The 23,150-nt window shown below is 40.2% G+C and overlaps 1 protein-coding gene across 5 annotated transcripts in view; it reads right to left on the bottom strand.

The window, feature by feature from the left end:
• Nucleotides 1-12,196: 12,196 nt before the first annotated feature.
• The window catches only part of LOC148845071 (putative methyltransferase PMT7), a 78,982-nt gene continuing 68,028 nt past the window's right edge, over nucleotides 12,197-23,150 (bottom strand). Inside the window, exon 8 of one of the 5 annotated variants that reach the window (XM_088953612.1) lies at nucleotides 12,197-12,882. The gene's annotated coding sequence lies outside the window, so the exon portion shown is untranslated. Of the gene's footprint in view, nucleotides 12,883-13,108; nucleotides 13,942-13,965; nucleotides 14,407-23,150 lie in introns of those variants that run through there. The other 4 variants (XM_088953613.1, XM_088953611.1, XM_088953609.1 and 1 more) reach the window with 4 other exon arrangements.

The following is a 23,150-nucleotide window of genomic DNA, read 5'->3' as shown; positions in this document are numbered from 1 at the left end:
AGCCCCGGTAGTAGTGGCGTTAGCCTCGGTGACGCTTTCCCTGGCAAGTCGGGTAGGCTTAGTAACGGGCCCCGCTGTCACCTCGGGCCCCTTGGGCATAACCCCCTCTTCCAAGTCTATGATGGGCATGGCTGCCACCTCGGGCCCTGAGGCAGAGGTCTGCGGAAGTCGAGGCATGGCTAGAGCTGGCGGGGACCCAACGCGCGCCTTCTTTACCACACGTTTCTTCCTCTTCATCTGGTGGAAGAGTCTCTAGTTGTTTATCTTTTCCGCCTCCATAGGACATGCGGTGAAATACAACATCAGTAACTCGAAGCAAATATATGAGCGTAAAAGCCAAAGTGGGAAAAACCTACTCGGACTCAAGCCTGCTCGGACGAGCTTCTCATCAGAGGTGAAGTCTTTATAATGCAACCTGAGCTTAGCCAGTGACTGAAGCTCCTTCTTGGTCTTCCCGTCCAGGATGACACTAGGGTCTTGAACGGCTATCCTCCAATCGGTGGGGAAGGGCATGAATTTAAAACCCGGGCGGGGGGATAGGTAGTAAGACCGCCTATGCCTGGGGAGAGCGCCTGAAGGACTCTTCTTTATAGCCAAGATTGCGCTAAGAACATCTAAATCTATGGAAAGGGAACGGTCAAAACGAAGAGAAATGGACCCCACCACATTCCGTATGAAGTTCGGGTGGAGTTGGTCCAGAGTAATGTTAAAGTGTACCGACACCTCAACGATTAAAGGGTGAAGTGGAAGTCTGAGCCCGGCTATCAGTTGCTCCCTGAAGATCATGATCTCATTGGGACCATGTTCCCGTGGGAAGTTGTCGGTGGGAAGACTATATGGGTACTCGCTAGGGAGGCGGAACCTCTGTATGAGGTCTTGAAGCCTCTTCGAGGTCATTATGGAAGGCCTGAACTTATCTGGTTCCCGACCTCAGTGGGAGGTAGACGCCAGATGACCCGAAGCCACCCGTACTTCGGATGGCTGGGTAGCAGAGGGGACATCCCGAGCTGAGGTAGCTACCTCGGGCTCGTCGATGAGATCGTCTACACTAGACGACATACCAGACTAACAGAAAGAAGCGAACTAGAAGGGAAAAGGAAGCTCGGGAGGACTCACCAAAGAAACGCAACTGGACTAGAAGAACAAAACGAATTGGAGGACCCGAGCTAAGAAACCCCTGGTGTGAGCTCAAACGCTAACGATGAAGGCTTTGTGGTGAAGAAAATGGCCAAGGGACCCCCTATTTATAGGCGCAACCACGGGTTCTTCGAGGCGAAAATGATTTAGCGCGTTTTTGATGTCCACGAAGTCCAAGTCGCGTGAAGTCCGTGCGTAACCCGGATGCGACCCGAATCTCTTTTCGGTCGAGCCAGGCGCTAGACCGGTATAGCTGGACGGAACGCACGACGACGCAACACAAACACCGACGCCAAATCCACCCGGCGCGTCATGACCTCCCGCACTGGGTCACCACCGCCAGCGTAGGGAGTGGGGGGCAAGTGATGGAGGGTGATTTGGCCTGGCCTCGTAGCTCAGGTACACGTAGGCGTGACCTAGCTCAAACAGTGACTCAGCATGACTGCACAACGGACAAAAGCACAGCTCGGTGGGGAAGTCCCACCGAGTTCAGCACAACAACTCGATAGGTAAACTACTCGTCGAAAGCCGCCTCGCCCGTACCTCCTCCTCGGGTTCAAGGGACTTCGGGGTGTCCCAGTTCGGGGCACCCTGACCCCTTTTGAGACCCGAGCTCCTCCCAATGGACCTCAAGCCACTCCCAACCAAGAACGCATCAATTCTTCTTTGGATGCCCCGAGGCACAAAGACCTCGGGTCGGCTAGCTCGGCATAACCGGCTACAGGTAGCCCATCACTTAAGGGACGGTCCAGCTCAGGGCAATTCACAGGAGAGCAGCTCGGTATACCATAGGATGGCTTCCTGCCCGATCGCCGTACCTAACGAACCTGCGAATTGTAGGCATGTCCCCTCACCATGCCTGCCACCTTTAGGAAGGCATTCCACACCTGACAGACACGTACCTTGCATGACGGCCCTGCGCGTGCCACCTCAGCCCTGCCTATAGTGGCTGTGGCTGACTGATAGTGGCGGTTATACCTGCCCTGTTAGAAGTCAGAGGGCTGGGAGCAACGAAATTCAGCTATAAGGAACTTACCCTCAAGGAACAAGGTATCTGAAAAAATCACTAGTGCAACCTACACTCTTAGCCTTCGTTCTCTCTTTGCTTCCTGTACACAATACTAACTTAAGCATCGGAGCGTTCCCGTCGGGAAACCCCTCGGTAGTTCTTCCTCATTCCTCTCATTTCAGGTACATCTCAGGAGCCACGCGAGTGCCAGGTAGGAGTGACCGGATTGTGCTACATCAGAACCTATATTTTGATGATATATCTTTTAATTTTTTAGCATAAGTTCTATTATTTTTATTGAAGTTTTAAATAATTTAATATTCTTATTGAATTATTTACATTTTTAATAAAAAATATTTTTGTTATTTTTTAATTATTTTCTCACATATTTTTGTTAAAATAAAATTTTATTGATTAATATGAATTTATTAATAATATTTTTAAAATTAATTTGAACTATTGGGTATAATTACTTATTTATAATCAATTGTATAGTTAATTCAAAAACTACCTATAAGATGTATAGAATCAAAAAGTGTGGTATGTACCACACATAAAACAAAGTTGTGGGTGCGGACTAATTCATTCCACACAATCTATCCATAGTTCAAAATATTGTGGTATGAATTAGTTCGTACTAACAGTAGTGTGGTGTGGATTATAATAATATAGTATGGATTAATCCATATCCATCAATTTTTTATAATGTTTAACAGGTGATAAATACACACAATACTTGAAAGGCAAAATAACTTTTAGATGGGGTAACCTTCTTGCATTATTGTCAAGTAGATCCTTGTCTACTTGTACCATAAGAAAAAGGGTGTGCCCAAATCAATGCCCCAAATTAAGGTCAGCAGGATGTGGGCCCCAACGGATCAATTTAGAAAACCATTCTATGGGAATATTTCATTGATACATCTGACATCGAGCTGAGATCAGAAAATTCCTATTGAGTGGCAATGGGTAAGTGGGACTCGGCCCACAAAAAATATACCCATCCAGTGGCTGGGGTGTAAGGATATGAGGTCTATTCCGTCAAAGTCGTGGACAGGGACCAATGGACCATGTTGGGTCCGTCACTGTCTAATCAAAATACCGGTGTTGATAGAAACATCAACACAAAACCCAAAACATTCGTTTACGCCTTTGTAAAGCCTTAATCAGAGCAGAGATGCAGATGCAGATGAGATGAGATGAGATGGGAAAGATGTATAGCAATAGGATAGGGGAGTGGGGTATTTGATACGTGCTGTTGGATCCGTATGGATAGGTGACGTGGACATTGATGGTTTTGATACCGTTGATGTGACAGAAGAAAAGGATAGCATGTGACAAGTCACGTGTGATTTGATGCCGTGAACTTTGACCACCATTCACCTCATTATCACCCAATCCAGAGATCCCTTAAAATCAGGCTTTAACCGTACACACACGTGGTAACGGTCCTCTCAAGTAACGCCCATAATCTTAACACGTGTCCATCCGTCATTCCCCTCTCCCACTCCAAGCTTTAAAAGCCCTCTTCTGACATCTACTGAAAATCTGCAGTTGGCACTGACTCTCACGTGCCAGTCATTACTCTGACACACGCTCTCAACCCCACATTTGAATAAATGGTCTGGTCTGCATGGCCCGGTCCCTCTTTCTCTCTCCTCTCCACCTCTTTCTCCTTCCTCCGATTAGTCATTCCTTTTGTTCTCTCCTCCCTCTTATATATAATTTAATTTAACACAGAATTGTAATTATAATTATTTAAATAATAATCAAGAATGAGAAATTAGGGTGGGCACACCCCACCTTTAATGCATGCACTTCATGAAAGGTACTTTTCTTTTAAAAATAGAATAAAAAAATAAAAAAATGTGTTTTTTTAAATATATTTGTATAAAGATTTACTAGTCTTTTCAAATAGGGTATGGCTAGAGATGATATCTTAATAAACCTAATTTTATATTAATCCTGATGCTGATTAGCACTAAATTATTGTCAAATGCTTGTTAACCTGATGCTGATTGTCATTTTCATGCATTGAAGTCATGGCTATCAATCTAGTCCATAAGGTTGCCGAGTATAGACTGAAAATTTAAATGCATTGATGGGGAGATGAAGACGTGGAAAGTGGAAATGGACTAGATGAAAGGCTCACTCATATGTGTTAACCATGTAATCAATATAATATTGACCAGTAAATAAGAAGCAAAATTAACCATGTAATTTATTTTATTCATAAAATATTATATGGTGAAGGTAGTCCAAGCAAAATGAAACTTGATTTTCATTTGGGAGAACACTGATGTCCAGAGTTGCATTTGCAATTTTTTATTGACATTATTTTATCTGAAAAGAAATCCCATAGAAAGTAGGAGAATTCCTGCAAATGAAAATTAATTGAATCCTTTCAAAGTAAATCCGGGGAGTTATTTGGGCACATCCTGTTTTTGATAAATGATCTACCATATTATAATTTTTCTTCCATAAATAGAGTATCTTTCATCTTTTTTTTTTTTTTTTTTTTTTTTGAGTATACACATATTAGCAAGCTGAGGATGGTCACTTGGAGAAATCCTTTGTGTTTTATTAATTATGGGCACCTTCTTAATTGTTGGTTAAACACTACTTTTTTATAAATTTTTGTAGTTTTTTTTAATCATTTTATGTAGAAATGCTTATTATAGGTAGAAATGTTTATTGTAGATCCAAACTTCGACACAGTCATTAATTGCTCTCAATGTAGCCTGTCAGGTTACCAAAAGTCTACAAAACTGAGTGTGTTTTGATGGCCGAGTGAAGGATGTGGAAAGTAGAAATGGTCCAAAAATTTACAGAATGTTCAATGAAATATAAACCATTCAGTCAAGACAACATTTGTTACAAAATAGGAAGGAAAAGGTTTATCTAAAGACCAATTGTGATTAATGTTTTTCCTATTAGAATGGCTAAGGTGGTCCAAACATTAAGGAACTTGGACTTCGATTTGATACATCATTGTTTTGGAGAAAGAAAAAGCAAATGATCTAGATAAATGCATTGATGCATTTCTATATTCATGAATGCTCTTTAACTAAATGCATGTCCAAAAGAAAGTGACAATTTTTTGACTTTGAATCCTATTGTTGTGAACTTAGGGTGATCATTTGGCCACATTCCATATTTTTGAAAAATGGAGCAACCCCTAATTATGTCCTTTTTTCTTACAAAAATAATCCTATTTTTTCTGAGTAATTAAGTCCTTACTTAAAAGAACAAAATAACCCCATATTCTAGCTTTTATTGATACATGTTGAAGTAGCTTTTTGTGTTTCACTTATCAAAAATTGGATATGCCCATATCAGCAAACAAAGGATGGCCATAACCATGCTTTTCTATCAATGGAGCAACCTCCAAAATCACAGTAAAGTTATTTATGAGTAAAGATAAAAATAAAATAAAAATTTATAATATATATTTTTTTATCATTTTAGAAAGAGATTTTAGGAATCCTTTCAGGAAGGATGTCTGGAATCAGCATCCACACCTAATCTTGTACACTCTTGGATGCTTTCTATAGTTTATCATAAAACTACAGTCAGATGCTTGTGGATCACCTCTTCAAATGCATTCAAGTAGTCATAGCTATCTATCTAGTAGTCTATTAGGTTATGTCTAAAGATTAATGACCTGATTATCTTGATAGGAAAATGAATAATTGATGTAGAAAGAAGAAATGGTCCACACATTAATCAGACACTCAATGATATATATTAACCATTTAGTCAAAGCATATTGTACATAAAATGGGAAAGGGGAGATCCATCTAAAGAGAAATTATGATGAGAGTAATAGAAAGTATTCCTAGCTTCAGGATGGTTAGGGTGGTCCAAACAATGAGAAGTTTGGTTTTCATTTCGTACAACATTGATTTTAAGAGCTTCATTCAATAATTTGTTTTCTTATCAAAATTCTTTAATTAAATGCAACTCCCACAGAAAACAACAACTTTGCTGTAAAGGAGAATCAGTTATAGGAAAAGGATAATTTTGAACAAGACAGCAAAATAATAATATTAGAACTTCCTTTCCACATAGTTTATTTGTGTTGGTCAAGCTTGTCATAAGAAAACCATGTAGAATTTGTAAACTATTATTATAGTTTAGTGGAATGAGATCATCTAATCAGTACTATATTGTATTAAACATTCAATCATTGATATAAATTGTTCCATGCAAACAACTGTGGTGTATTTTGATTGCATCACTAGGGATCTCCAACTATTTCATGGAAACATACTAATCTAATAAGATTGGGTTTGTCTATATGATAGCTCAACAAGCTAGAGGTCCAAAGTTCTCCTATCTAGCTAATTAGGCAAAATTTCCCCAGTTTAGTACTATTTTGTCCCTTAAAAAGAATAGTATATATATATATATATATATATATATATATATATATTAAGTACTAGCTTATTCATCACCCTAATAATTGATGATCCTAGCTCATAGGTTTTTTATGTTACAATTTTGCCCTCAAGGTGTCATATTTAACTTTATTTTAAGAGCTTTTGAGGTTAAGAAAGCTATATCTTTCTAAACCAAGCCTTTTCTAATATTTCTTTTCTTCATATTTTCAATTTCACCCTTTTGTGCTATACCTTATAAAGTGAATAGCCATGATTTAGAGTATATATATATTAATTAAGTTTATGAGGATCTCCTCATGATGCCTTGTATTTGGATGGCTTAACTAGTTATTAATAAAATGAATTTAATAGGAATAACTAAAATGCATCTTACCCTTAAACTATGATTTGGAAGCTTGAAGCAACAAGGAGTGAAGACATGGAATATTATTATGACCATTGAATCACCATATGTTTAGCATCCTTGTCCTGTCCATGTTAGCTTGATACATCTCCATCTACAGCAATTTTCCTTGTAAATAATATTTTTTCTCTTTCTTTCTTTTGAATTTTGATATGCTATTTTATTTTATGTGGGTGGTCTTCTCTCTTCTAGCTAGATGGATGACATGGAAAATTCATAAAAGCAATCTCATTCATATAACTCTCTCTGTATTTTGAAGATAAGCGACTCTTTGAATCATTTTCTCTTTTCATTTCTAATTTTATGTTTTCCTCTTTTTGAATAAAAAGTTCAAAATAGTAGATCTTTGTGTCACATGCAAATGGGTAATTGGGTACGTATTAGGTTGGAATCTGTCCCATAGATTAAGGTGAAATGGCAAAATGCATGCGTCCACCTTCCACTTCCATGTCAGCTACCAACAAATTAAATGAATGGAAGCTAAAAAACAGAATTTCAATTAAGTGTATTTTGTTTAAACAATAATAAACCTAGCTAGACTCTCTTAGAAACCCTATTTTTATCTTATTTAACAATATTTAAGTAGTAAAACATGCATGCAAGGAAGGGATCAGATACGAAGTGTACGTTAACATTACAGTTGTAGTTATTTATTTATATTTGTTGTGTGGGACACATGGATTGGACAACACAAGAGATGCTGCAGAACTTTAACCTAAACATTAAATAATGTAATTCTTTTAGACTATTGCAGAGTACTATATTCAGATTTAAATAACTATGCATGTACTTGTTTGGATCTTCAATAATTACAACAAGGACTTCATTCAAAAACTTGTTGGGTCACATTATTCATTGTTCAGTTTCAACTTTCAAGCAAAGAGAGAGAGAGAGATTTTGAGTATTAGTAGAAACATTTGTGTTTCTTGTTGAACAACTGGGTATCAGAAGAAACACTCGTGTTCCTTACGATTTGACAAGTCATGTAAATTCCTCTTTTGAGTTTCATCCACTGAAGCAGCCAAAAGATTCAAAGGAAGAAAGTACAAATACAAGAAAACTTCTAACAGGACTTACTTGCATGCCTTTGAATGGTTCCTTCGACTTTCTCTGGAGCAAAAGCGATTTTCTTTTAGGGTTCAAAGCAGAAGTTAAATCATCTGCCTGATTAAAAATAGATTGAATTATCAAAAACTTTGGCAAGAGCCAAGAGGAGGTGGGAACATTGTTAGGATTGTTAAAGCTTTGATTTTGAATGTACCTACCTACATATAGCATAAAAGTGGGGTAAATTCTGGGCAAACCCCAAACCAGTGGACCCTACATGTAGGGAACATCTTTTTTTTTTTTTTTTTTTTTTCATTTTCTTTGTTTTATTGCAAACAGGGACACAACAGATGAGAAGTGCCCAACTGGTCTCTGTGGACATTGTAAATTTCAGCTTTTTTGCTATTATCTCTCTAATACTTTATGATGTTTCTTAAATTCAGGGATGCTGAATTGCTGATGATGATGGAACAAATTTTTAAGGGAAGGATAGTCCCAAGCCAAGGGCCAAGATCAAAATTAGTGAAATACAAGTGGGGAGACAAATTACAATTTAATTTTTGGTCTAGAGAATCTTTTAGACCCACTCAAGTTTGTGAGACGTTTGGATTGATTTGGAATATGTGCCCTACTTCTACTTGTAAAGGCATCAAAAGGGTTCAAAAATGCTGATCTGAAGTGGACCCATTTGCAATCGGATTGGCACATTACATTTACAGCCCCAAGTATTTTTCCTTTTTTCTTTTTGGTGTATAACGTGGCTTTAGTCCCCACAGGAGCGGGGGGGCTATATATATAGAGAGAGAATATATGCTAGACCCAGTTAGTAGGGTTAGTGATAGAGGGGATGCACGAGCGTGTGGGCCTATTGGAATTCATGTGAAGAGTGGGTTATTAATCAAGGCCTCCTAACCAATTGAACTACTGGATCACGGGCTACCCAAATCATTAATACATTGAGTTTAAGCTACTTAAATGTCATAAGACGAATGGACAAAGGATTGGTCAGGTCGAATGAGGCCAAGCCGGCCAGTAGTACCCTTAGAAACAAACATCAGTTGTAGATCAGTCTGAACGCGTAACTTGAAGTAATACACTTACCATTCTGTAATTGATTTATTGTAGTCTGCTTTTTCTTTTTGGTTTGTTGTTAGTTTTCAAATCATATAAGAAGAAAATAAATGAATTTAAGAGGAGGAGAGAGAGAAAGAGAGAGAGAGAGTACACACAGTGAGGACGTGAGACTGAAGTCTGAGAGAAGATTAACCTTAAAAGCCAGTGACAGAGAGATGGGAAGAGGCTTTTTGTGGGCTGAGGGGTTGGGGGGGTCAACTACTGGCTACTGCCCAACCCCTCTGGGCCTCTGCTAACAAAATTATGACGGTGGGAAGGGGTGGGCCCTTACCCCCGACAAGCGTGGGGTTGTCTTGTCAAATCACGCTCTTTTAAGTGGCCTCCCCCTAATCACACACCGTCTGGGTTTTCCCTTCAATCTGCTCCCACAAATTTACTTAAATATCCTCCCTCTTGCATGGCTTCTCTCTCCCTCTCTCTCTCTAGTTGTTTATATTTTATTATTTGGGATTTGATTAATGATCTTTGATTAATAGATTATTAGACAAATAATGACTTTAGGATTCTGTTTGTGTTTGCTAATCTTATTTTATTATCTCATATTCTTATATGTGATTTAGTTGGCCTTCTTTGCTAATTAGACAAATAATCACTTTGTTAGAACAAAACACTTGGACCTGAGAGAAATGATTTAGTTTTTGACTATGATACCATGAACAATATGGGGAGTCTACATCACTCAACCTTCATCATTAATCTTTGATTATTGTGGAAATTGTGACATCCCCACTTGAGATGTAAACCTTCTCCAAACCTTTTTTTGGAAGATAATGGTACAAGTTGGATCCAGCTTCCATCATCACCCTTCATTTGTGATCAAATGGTGATAGCTTTTTGGATGAACATCATGTGGGTTGAGATATTAATAGTAGAAGACAGTGATCAAATGGCTGTCATGGATACTGTTCTTCAATTGGGTGATGAATTATGCGAAAGTGAGAGGTCTCAGGGACCTCTCTAATAACAGATGTTGGTGGGTCATTGGTTCAAATTTTTGGATCTTTGTTCATACTACATGAGATCTTCTGCATGTGAATGATTAAAAAAGGAATATAGCTTCAGTCTATTAATTTGACCATATCTATGTAATTGAAGTTTCTAATACAATCCAGGATTTGTATTCAAACTGAGAGAAAAAAAAAAAATAATATATGTTAATGCCATAGCCTTGACAGTCAGTACATGAATCATGCATATAAAAGAGAAATCTATAGATGAATTACTCAATTACCTTCCATGGAATTTCTTCTCTCAAACACATCACCTAAATTGAAAGTTAGTAGAATAAATATATGTGCAACGTGTACGTGGGAGCGATTTCAAATCATCATCAATAATTGCTGTGTACAACAGATTCTTTTTCTTTTTTTTTTTAATGAAAAAACAGATTATTTTTTCTTTCTTCTGGCAAGTAAATATTCCTTCTCAAATGCATAAAAATTAGTTCTAAAATTCTACTAACCCAACAAACTTTTGAGGAAAAATGCATTTTTTGTGTAGGGCCCATATGTTGACGACCCGATTTAAAAAATCTCCAAAACAAAATTGAAAATGTAGTTAAATAAATAAAAGGAAAGTTTGAGAAAATATTGAACATTTTGAGAGGTCATTATTATACTAATTTGTTTTTTCCACTCTCTCATTCTTTTTGTTAAGTCATTAATTTTGGGCACACGCCCTGCCTTGATAAACAAATTATAGCCCTCGTTAAGTAGACAAAGGAAAAGTGCTAAGCCAGTCCTGAATAAGCCATTCAAACAAGAATCCAGTTGCTTCTATCTCATACTCAATCTCGATAACGTTTTGGTTGTCTTGGATTCTAAGGACAACCCTAAAGCGATGGTCCTCGGGATTGGGCATGGCATCACACTTGTATCCATTGGTGTGGTTGGGGGTTGCCCAAATTATTCTCCTTTTTTTCCTAATTAATAAATAAATGGTTTAAATGTCAAGAGAATGTGAACTCCTTCATTTAAGAAACTTCACAAGATCTTGATACCAACAAAGAGGGTCCATACAGAAATACAAGGATGTTATTATCTGATCAAACTCTTAGTCTTCTCAGTCATAGGACCACCATGTGGTGGATCACTATCCTTTCATACTTTGTTCAGTGTAAATAGCACATGGGTCTCAAGAACCAAGAACTTCCACATTGATGTTCATTCATCAGAGGGATTAAAATTAAAGTGTAATAAGCATTACATGGCCTAAATGAAGCCAAATGAACCTAAATTTGTCCAATGGGCAAAGTCCATTCTTCCAGAAGTATGTGGTCACAGGATTTTTGTATTTGGCTGGAAGTTCAATTTTGATGTTAGGACATGGGATCTCTACTGTGATGACTGATGAATCCCCATCACAGCACGGAGGCATCAAGGGGGAGAGAAGGGGGCCCATGCCTTGATGGGGCTCTTCTTGTAGGCCTTGCTAGTCTTGGGCAACAAGGGATTGTTCTTCCACCATCAATGGCTCCCTTGTCATTCGATTTGTTAATGGCTCATGAATAAAGCACCATTATTGGTACGGCCAGGGTAAGTGTTTCCAATGAACTCAACAAGTATTAGCTGCCTATGGGCAACCCCAGGATAAATTATACGTGCAACCACATTTAGAATCCAAACAAGCTGCATTTATTCCTGCAGCTTTTGGTACATTAGCTGTAAATATCCTTATATTCCTCTTGATCTTTGGAAGTTTGTTAAAGTGGGTTGCTAGTCATCAATGTTGTTCTATCAGATGATCTGTCCTTGACAGCTCTTGGTTACCTACTTCTCACTCACACCTCTCATCACACAGACACGCGCAAGAGGCAGCGCATGCATGCACAAGGAATTAAAAGGCAGGCCGCAGGCGGTCCATCCATCAAAGACAAGACCCATTTCATTTACAACCATAAAACTTGTCCAACAAAGTCTATCCAGGACCTGGCCTGTCGACTTTCTTATAGGCCCAAGTGCCCAACCCTGGAAGCAATCCATCCAACACCAAGTTGTAATGCTTTGTGGAAATGTTTACTTGAAGTGCAGGATTGCAACTCTAATTAACCATTCACCAGATCTCCAATTATCATCTCTAGGGAACAAAAGATTTCTACAGATTTCATTCCTTTGAACATGTTGTAACAAACTAGTTCTAAGGTTGTTAACAAACTGGGCTGCCCATATATGTGGATAGCAAGGTTACACAGAATAAGAGACAGAGTATTGTCTAGAAGCCTTAATTGCAGTTTTTAGGGGCAAAACCACCAACAAGACCCTACCCAGAAAAGGCCCATATGGAATCCTTCTCAGAATGGTTGGTCGAAGACATGTTACCTGACCAATAAAGTATAAACTGGTGGTTCCTTTTGATCTGATTGTATGTGTCGAGTCTGGATGCACACCATATAATAGACAAAAAGCAGTACTCTGCCAAGTTTGGCTGGAATCTAATGGGTGCATCTAGCATCGTATTCGTGGCCAGTATTGTCTCTTTGATTGACAAGGCCTTCTGCCATGGTTTCTTGATATAACTACAACCTTAGTAATGTTGCATACTTGCAAGTGCCAGAGTATTGTACCTGAGCTGAGATAGGGCATTTCTTCTTAAGACCAGGCACCATCTACTCAGATTCAGGTCTACTTACGCCCATTTAAGTAAATATCCAGAACATGGTGAGAGTGTCCAGACATTAGGGGCCTCCCACTTGCTACCTTTCGACTGTTTAAGACCAGAGTACTAGAGGGTGTTTGACATCTTGGTGTTTTCTGCTGTTGGATTGAAATAAGTAGCCGCATCAGCATTTTTACATAAACAAGCAGATATTGTATTTGTTCATGGCTTCATGCTACTGTATAAATGGACGTCAATGCAACGGCATACTCTAATACTTGACGTATCTACAATCAGGCAAGCGATGCTTCAATGCCTCTATGATGTGACTACTAGAAAATGGAAAAGCAAATTACTTTTCTAAGTTGTCACATTCTGAGTCTCTGACTGCAACCATATTTTCAATAAAAGAAAAATTAACACCTTGATGTCTTGAACACCTAATCAGCATATATTAGAGTATTGCTGATCAATGGAAAAACATTGAATTATTAAATTATCAGGAGTGTAGAGCATTGCTGATCATAAAAAGGTCATTACCAAATGTGGGTCCTAGTTATCTAGGGTCCTTGAGAGAGATGAACTAACTTGATGGTTATTCTGCCCAATTGATTGCTCGAATGTGTTAGTGTGTTCTACAATCAGACAGGAAGTATGGATCCATCTATATGATGCTTTCCTGCAGTTTTGTCAGACTCAATCTGGAAATAAACCAATTTTGGTCATTAGGAATCAAACAGTTCGAATGTCGAGCTCATCTGCTTAACTCAAATAGGAGGTGTAAAATATAAAATAATAATAATAAATAGTTCCAGATTATCTTCTGAAGTTTGATATCAAAATAAGCTTATAACAACATATATTTTAGGATATAGCACCTACTTATACATGTATTTGGGGCAACCTTGACTAAGAACTAGGCATCCCAGAACTGTTTTGGCTACTGACCCCTCGCCTCAGCACTACATCATCTGGCCGAATCCAGAGATTTGAAAATAGTGCTTCCCCCGCAATTGACACTTGTCATTGTTGTTATTTCTATTAAAGAACTTAAACATCTTTGGAAACGACCATGATTTCGCCAACCTGGGTTACCTCATTGATTAGCAGACGAGGTACTACTAGTTTATTGTTGTTCAATGCTGGGAAAGTAAAATGAACTCCCCTTGTTATCAAATGCCTCGTTAATCAATTCCAATCATTCCTTGTGTTATCACCTAATGGATTCACCAATAACATTGTTTAGGTAATAGCAGCACGATCTCTTCCCCAGTTCTTGACAATTATAAAAATAAACAATTGCACACAAGTATGTGTGTGCTCAACATAATTAATAATAGTTTTCAATTCAAGAATAAAGCCTATGTCGATAAAGTTGATAAAATAACTTACCAAGTATGTGCAACAGATCATGCTTTGAGCTCAGATTAAGAATATCTTTGACATATAGAACCATAATTTATAGACATGGACTGGGTTTGTGCAGAACCAATCAGGACCTCGTTAGGTCCAACTTGACCTGGGCTACTCCATAGTGGGCCAAGGTCAGCAAATTTAGCATAATTTTGTTACACAAAGGATGAGCGGTGACATTCCACAATGGCTCTAAGCAACTGCCACAGAGCCTCCAAATGACAACTTCAAACTCTGCATGATCCTCTAAGTTATAACCATATTGCATCCTGTGATGGTTGTATTATCAATCACTTCATGCTTGTCTTCAGTGTAAAAGTAAAACACGATGCAGCCCTTGAATGCATTTCTAAATATGCCTCTTTTATTAATACAAAAATATCAGTAGCAAGTATTTAGGTAGAATATAAAAGAAAGGTACATCTCTTACTACCACCCAGTGTCAGTACACACTAGCTGGTACCCCAGACAACTCATACCCAAATACATAGGTTCTCTTCACCCTCCTTAGCCAAATGTTTGCAATAAAATTGGAAGGCCTAAGCATCCAACTGAGAAATCTGTTTATTTCAATCCCAAAGGTCATGCTTCCCTCAAACAGTGTCTCAGCTAAGACAATTCATCCAAGGAAGAATTCATCCGATCAATTACCACCTGATACTCACATTTGACATTGATCTTCTCCAAGACCCAAGCAATGACCAATTCTAAGGTCTCTCTCTCTCTCTCTCTCTCTCTCTCTCTCTCAGACTTGCATTCTAGCAGATGGAGATTCCATTTTTTCTAGAAATCTCAGAAACCTTAATCTACAGTGATGGCATCTTAGAGGTCAGCAAATTTGGATCTCGCATGTCAATCCTCTATATATTTGTTATCTGTAGAGAACACTGATGTAGGCCCCACTGCAGTGGTCCCCACTGTGTTCGTAGGACAGCATGTGTAGTTATTTGTTCCAGTTATAGTAGTGTCAGTTTGAGTCAGTTTGTTAATTCAGTTGTTATTTATTTCAGCTTTTATTTACTTTATTTATTATATAAGTACTAAGGGCAGATGTGTCCTTTCCATTATGTACTAAACATAACCTATAAATAATAAGAAAGTGGCGGCGGCAGATCAGTAAGAATCTGTCCCTCCTTTCAACCACTTGTGTTCTCTTGTTTCTCTTCTATTCTCTCTCATTTTCTCTCACTTTTCTTCTGTTTTGTAAACCTAAAACCTATTAGGATTCAAGACTGATTACAGTCTTAATCTTCTACTTGGTATCAGAGCCTATCTAGGGCTTCTCATGTGTGTCTAGTTCAGCCGACCACATGAGGACTAGCTAGGGCTGGAAGCTTTGAAGAAGTATTCGGTGGCTGAATCTTGGAAATTACCAAGAGAGGTTCGCAGCAGTTGAAGACTTGTCGCGGCTTGCAGAGAGTTGGTAATCAGGAAGAAGCAGCGAAGGTTAGGGTTCAGGTAACCCTAGAAGACAGTAAACCGAGGTACATAAGTAAGTTTTTTTTTATTGAGTTTTAGAGACTGCAATCAATCGAGATAGGTTGGACCTATCTAGAAGTAGGGGCCGAACTGTGTTCAAGTTTGTTTCTAGGGTTTGACTTGCCGAACTGTGTTTAAGTCTTTTTCTAGGGTTTGACTGTTGGGCCGAACCCCTTCCCTCTCAGAGGTGATTAGTTTTTAGGGTTTCATATTGCCCTACGACAAGTCCCACTTGTGTGGACTGCTTGGAGAGTGCAGCTGAGCACTTATTTCAGACCCACAGGTGAAACCCTAATTTTGCTCTCGCAGCAGTGGCCCCCACAATAGTGATTTCAGAAAATAGCATCTCAGATTGACAGGTTGCCTAGTACTGTGCATGCCGATTGATTTCAGATCATATTTGAGTTGATTCCTTGCCTATACTGTGATAGGTGATTGATTTCATATCAGATTTGGGTTGGTTTCAGATCAGATTTCGGATCAGATCAGATTTCAGATCAGATCAGATTTGTGTTGGTTTCGGATCAGTTTTCAGACCTGCTTGTTTGACTCTGTTTTCTGGTATAGTGACTAACAGTTTGTAGCCACTGAATCTTGATCAAAGATGGAGTTTACGGGTCAGGGAGAGTAGTTTAAGGGTTAGAGAGAGTAGTTTTGGAAACCACAATTATGGTAGTGTATCTGAAACCGGGTTTCAGATTACAACTATGAGATTTGATGGGTCAAATTATTTGGAGTGGGCTCAATCAGCCATGATGGCTATTGGAGGAAGGGGAAAACTAGGTTACCTCTTGGGAGATGTGAAAGAACCTTCCAAGGAGGACCCAACATACACCAAGTGGGTTCAAGAGAACTATTTGGTTATGGTGTGGCTGTGTAATTCTATGCAGCCACATATCAGCCGAAATTACTTGTGGGCAAAGACAGCCAAAGAGATATGGGATGTTGTGAAAGAAACATATTCCCAACCCCTTAATGTTGCCAGAGCCTATGAACTGAAGTGTGAGGTGAACAACCTTAAATAAGGAGAGAAGCCAGTTTCTGTCTACTTCTCTACCTTGAAATCCTTGTGGCATGAGATTGACCATCTAGAGACCCTTGAGTGGGAGAATCCCAAAGATGCACAGACTCACAGAAAGCAAGTTGAGACGAATAGGGTATTTGAGTTTTTGGCTGGTTTGAATTCAGAATATAACATTGTGCGACAACAGATATTGACAAGAGATAGTGTGACCCTTTCTTAAGCATACTCCTTGGTGCATAGTGAAGAGACTAGGAGGAAAGTCATGATGCAGCCTTAGTCCTCTTTTCCAGCCTTGACAGCTATTAAACCTAAGCCAGGGGGTGACTTAGAAAGGGACCGGAAGAAGGAAGATAAATGGGATCTGGTATGTGAACATTGCAAGAAACCCAAGCACACAAAAGATACTTGCTGGAAGCTACATCCTCACTTGGTCCTAGCAAAACTAAGGAATAAGAAGGGTAATGCTCATGTGGCCGTGAACACTGATTCAGCATCCTCATCAGGCACATCCCTAGAGACTTTAGCTGCTGTTCAGGCTGCCCTCATACAGTTGGAAAAGGAAGTTGGGAGTTCAGCTCAGCCATCTCAGTCACCATCAACTCCCGCCACATCTGCATTTGCACATTCAGGTATCCGAGCCTCAGCTTACCATGCTTCAGCTCCAAGTAATACTGACCACTGCTGCGTAATAGATTTAGGTGCATCTGACCATATGACTAGCTTGCCATCTTTGTTCACTTCTTATCACTTGTCCTCTGACCGAGATAGAGTATCCATTGCTGATGGCTCTCTTGTTCCCATTTCGGGCAAGGGGGACATCAAGCTAACGGATACTATCTCTTTATCTTCTGTCTTGCATGCTCCTAAGCTTGATACTAACCTGCTTTCAGTTAGTAGTATTACCAAACACATGAACTGTTCAGTAACCTTTTTCCCTGATCGATGTGTTTTTTAGGACTTGGAGACGAGGAAGGTGATTGGGATTGGCCGTGAGACGAATGGGATCTATCTGCTTGGAGAGGATTCTCGTCGGGAGGAGTCAGTGGATAAGAAGCCTTTTGTTTCCCAGTCTGTGAGTTCGGTTATGCTTTGGCATAACCGATTAGGTCATTTGTCTTTTAAGTCTTTGAAGAGTTTGTTTGCTGCTTTATTTGAGCCTGTCGAGTTATCAAAGTTGAGGTGTGAGAGTTGTGAGTTTGCCAAACATTGTAGAACCTCTTATTCTTTAAGTAATAAAATGAGTAATTCCTCTTTTGATATTGTGCATACTGATGTTTGGGGGCCATATCATATCTCTTCTATGGGTGGGTACAGATATTTTCTACCGTTCGTTGATGACCACACCCGTTTTTCTTGGGTCTATCTTATGCGTTCTCGGGATGAGGTTCCTGCTCTGACCCAAAACTTCCATCAGATGGTTTTCACTCAGTTTGGGACCAAAATCAAAGTCCTTAGATCTGATATGAGAACCCCCTTTTCCCTTCTATACCCAGATGAAGAGTTGTTCATTGTTCCCCTTAAAACCTTTGGTTGTACCTGTTTCGTTCAGCTTCTCGGGCCTCATCAAAAGGGTTATTGCTCCTATGACCCGATTTCAGGGAAACGGTTTGTCTCCATGGATGTCACCTTCTTTGAGGAGACACCCTATTATCCTAGGGTTTCTCCTCAGGGGGAGAGCAATGAGAGTGGGGCTGTTTTGAGTTTCTTTCCTCAGGGGGAGAGTAGTGAGAGTGGAAGTGGGGCTGGTAGAAGTGGGGTTGTTTTGAGTGGGGCTGTTCCTTTACCTATTCCACTGGATAATGAAGGTTGTAGTGGTGAGGGTGGTCAAAGGGAGCCGGATTTGAGAGTCTATCACAGGCGATGTAGGCAGGTTGATCCTAGTCATCGACAGTCCTGGCCAGCTCCAGTTCCTTCCGCGGCTCTAGATCCAGAGCCTACTGAGATACCTCTCACTGCTGCCACTTCCCCTCTTGTGGATGACCTTGATCTCCTTATTGCCATTCGCAAAGGGAAACGACATTGCACCACTTCTATAGCTCACAGCATCTCACAGTTCTTATCCTATGATCACTTGTCTCCATCTTACCGGTCCTATCTCACTTCCATTGCCGATGTCCCTATTCCAAGAACAGTGCAAGAAGCCTTATCAGTTCTAGAATGGAAAGATGCAATGCAAGTCGAAATGGATGCCCTGTTGAAGAATAATACTTGGGCATTGGTTGACCCACCAAAAGGAAAGAAACCGATGGGATGTAGATGGGTGTTCACTGTGAAGCATAATGCTAATGGCTCTATTGAAAGGTACAAAGCCCGGCTGGTTGCAAAGGGGTTCACTCAGACTTATGGTATAGACTACTTGGAGACCTTTGCCCCAGTAGCCAAGATGACCACCATCCGAGTTCTGTTTGAAAGAATGGAAGGATCCATCTAATGGACGCCATAAAGGTTGCGGAATGGGTGGGCGAATTTCAAAAATTTTCCTACCTTCTCCCAACTGGGAATCATATTCCCTAAATTTAGAATACAATATTCAAGGATCCTACTTGAACCATAATCAAACCAGATCTGTACCAAAAGACAAATGGGAGGAATATACCTGATCCGGAGAAGCACTATCACCCAAAGTTGGTGTTCACGCCCAAAGAATGCTCCAAGATCCGTTCCTGCTGAAGATGACACAGCTGTGGATGGAACAGAACCAGCAGGGTGCGTCCTACACACTGGATCCTTCGCAAGTATCCTCTGGAAGCACTAAACACTGAATCTATTTCAGTCTTTCTTGCAAGACTGATGTCAAGAACAGATTTCTTGACTTTCTTTTCTGCAAAGATCTAATCTTGCAAAGGAGATGGCGGCGGTAGGAGGAGAACTCTAAAGGCGAAAAGGCTGAACTGCCTTTTTTTTTCTTTTTCTGGAGTATGAGATCTGATCTCAATTCGTAGGAACCTTTCTTGCGATTTTTCTTGATTCGAAATCTGTTGTATTTCTCTCTTTCTTTTTGTTAGGGTTTCTCCTCCTTTCTTCTTGATTAAGAAACCTCCTAATTAGGAGTTATCCCAATCCAAATCAGTATTTGGATAGGGGATAATCTTAATCCTATCTACAGATAAAGTTAGCTTACTCCTGATCTTATCAGGAGGTTACCAGATTCAAATCTAATTTGAATTTGGTCTCCAAGAGTGGATAAGGCTAAAGGCCCAATCCTTTTACTAACATTAATCTCAGGTTCGCCCCAAGGATGGGTGATCATATCAGCCCACCTCGAAATGGGCTTCTGGCCCATTAAGTGTTCAGTGTCTAATTACTTTCCAATCTGCTGCCCAGTTGGGCTTCTTTGTATGGCGTGGGACCCAAGCATTGATCTACACACCAGCCACATGGGTTCGGCCCAGCCTTTAATACAAGGCCCAGCCGAATTCACTGAAAAACTCGATGAACCCCTTGAGTCCATCATATGGACCCTATGGGCCCAACACTTACATTAAGTGGTCCCTGGGCCAAGCCATCTTATAAAAACCCAGGGACTGTGGGCAGGTGCAAGATTAGCCCATCAGGTATTATCCTCAATGGTCTTACACTTAACCTCTCAGCCCTTAATGATCAAGCACTGCCTGACAAGAGAGGACCTCTCCCTCGGCTGCAAGGAACAGTGCCGCACTCTCCTCTCACATGGATCCCGGGAATTAAAACCATTTGCAAACAATTTGAAACCGTACATATATATATAAATATATTAATTTTGCAAAACAAAATTCCAACGATTGAAATCAACTGCTGGCAGTTTGGTTTCCATCAGAGAGTGCATTCCCGATCATTACCCTTTGTCCGACAAAGTGGCTGATTCTGCCACTATGATCACCCACTCAGATGAATTCTCAAACTGCCCCAACATACCCAGGTTTTGATCCCCGCTAAGGATCTCACTGATTGGCATATCAAAGGCAGCCTGATCCAACACCTAGTGAAGTGTCATAATCGAGTCTAGGGGTCAGGTGTAACTTTCCAGTTTTGCCCATCTATCTCCAAGGTCCAGGGCAATACTGAAAATCTGGTCCGGTTCAAGGATTCAAGTAATCCCATACTGCATGTGCCTCGGGTCTTACCCTGGTGGCTGGGACAGGCCATCCCAACACTTGGTGGCACACCAGTATCAGCCTTGGCAGGATAAATCTCCCCAGACTTATCCAACGGCTGTGAACATTTAAAACTAACACGAGTCTCTATAAATGTCTAGTTTTAGGGTTTTACACAGAATTAAACCAAACAACATGAATCAGACATGCACTTTATTTATTTCCACTAAATAACAAAAGTACATCAAATCAGATTGAAGCTAAGGGCATACAAAAACTGTCTAACACTGTTATCCCTTGCAGCAAATCATTCTTGGCCCCTGTTTCAGATGGATGTTAAAAATGCCTTTCTGAATGGAGACTTACAGGAAGAGGTTTACATGTAGTTGCCTCCTGGATTCTATGATACAGAGACAGGTAAGAAGGTTTGCCAACTGAACAAGGCATTGTAGGTTTGAACCAGTCACCTAGAGCCTGGTTTGATAGTTCAGATTAGCCCTTGGAAAGTTTGGTTATCTACAGGCCCAGTCAGATCATACACTATTCATCAAGAGGGTGGAGTCCTCTCTGACACTACTTGCAGTATATGTTGATGATATTGTGGTGACAGGAAATGACAGTCATGAGATTGAGTGCCTCAAACAGCTCCTTCATCAAGAGTTTGCGGTGAAAGATCTTGGTGCACTACGGTACTTTTTGGGTATTGAGGTTGCTGGATCCAAGCAGGGGATTTTTATCTATCAGAGAAAATATGTTCTAGATCTGTTGGCAGAAACTGGAAAGTTGGGTGTTAAGCCGGCTGGTACGCTCATAGAACAAAATCACAAGATTAGTGCAGAGGGCGGGGAGCCTCTTGAAGACAAAGTTATGTTCCAACGGTTGGTTGGAAAGCTCCTATATCCCTGCCTCACTCGGCCGGATATTAGCTATGCAGTTAGTGTTGTTAGCCAGTACATGCACTCCCCTAGAATTTCTCATCTTCTTGCGGCAGAGAAAATATTAGCATACTTGAAGAGATGCCCGGGTAGAGGTATACTGTTCAAGAACAATAATCACATGAGGGTGGAAGTCTATACAGATGCCGATTGGGCTGGGAGTGTTGATGACAGAAGGTCTACCTTTGGATATTGTGCCCTTGTGGGAGGTAACCTTGTCTCTTGGAGGAGTAAGAAGCGGAGTGTTGTTTCCCGCTCCAATGCTGAAGCGGAATACAGGTCAATGGCTAATGGAGTGGCTGAAATCTTGTGGCTGAGGTCACTACTTGAAGAGTTGGGTATTGACTATGAAAAGCCCTTAATGCTGTATTGTGATAATCAGGCAGCTATTAATATAGCCCACAGCCCAGTGCAGCATGATAGAACTAAACATATCAAAGTTGATCGACATTTTGTGCGAGAAAGGGTCACATCACAAGAAATGTGTCTTCCGTACATCACATCTAATATGCAGCTCGCGGATATCCTCACCAAGGTTGTACCAAGGAAGAAGTTAGAGACAGACCTATCCAAGTTGGGAATGATAGATATCTACTCCCAACTTGAGGGGGAGTGTAGAGAACACTGATGTGGGCCCCACTGCAGTGGTCCCCACTATGTTCGTAGGACAGCATGTGTAGTTATTTGTTTCAGTTATAGTAGTGTCAGTTTGTTAATTCAGTTGTTATTTATTTAAGCTTTTATTTACTTTATTTATTATGTAAGTACTAAGGGCAGATGTGTCATTTCCATTATGTACTAAACATAACCTATAAATAATAAGAAAGTGGCGGCGGCAGATCAGTAAGAATCTGTCCCTCTTTTCAACCACTTGTGTTCTCCTGCATCTCTTCTATTCTCTCTCCTTTTCTCTCACTTTTCTTTTGTTTTGTAAACCTAAAACCTATTAGGATTCAAGACTGATACAGTCTTGATCTTCTACTTTATCCATTCTGAAGCCTCAGGTTGCCCAGGCAAGAACTTTGGAAGCAGGCCAATGGACATAGATGAGTTTTACAAGAACAAGTATGATCATAATTTGGTAGCTAAGATGATTCTCTAGCCTCAAGAAATGGCAGTAGCACTGATGTCACTGATGTTCGAGCCAATGGTGTTGGGATATCCTCTATGCTGCCAAAGAGTGTCAGCAGAAACAAATCAGTCAATGAAGTGTTGGAGGAGATCTCTCCTAGTGGTAGTTATCTGAAAATCAGAGCTGTCAAAGGACAGTGTTTTAAGGACTCTGGAATTAAGCACATGACTTTGGAGGATTATCTTGCAAAGGTAGAAGCTGTTACAGGGGTGGGACCTTCCGCAAAAGATCAGCAGCAGGCAGAGGGATCAATTCCATTTTCAGGAATGGAGTGAAGGGAGGAGCAGCAGTAGGAATGGGAGGTGGAAGTAGAAAGTGGTGGAAGAATTGAGAGAAAACAAGAGGAAGTGGAAAGTAGTGGAAGAGAACT

The sequence above is a fragment of the Nelumbo lutea genome, chromosome 7, assembly GCF_056320005.1.
Source record: "Nelumbo lutea isolate HS-2025 chromosome 7, American lotus-T2T, whole genome shotgun sequence".
Classification (NCBI taxonomy): Eukaryota; Viridiplantae; Streptophyta; class Magnoliopsida; order Proteales; family Nelumbonaceae; genus Nelumbo; species Nelumbo lutea.
The sequence above is the reverse complement of the archived record's forward strand: the minus strand, read 5'-3'. Positions and strand labels throughout refer to the sequence as shown.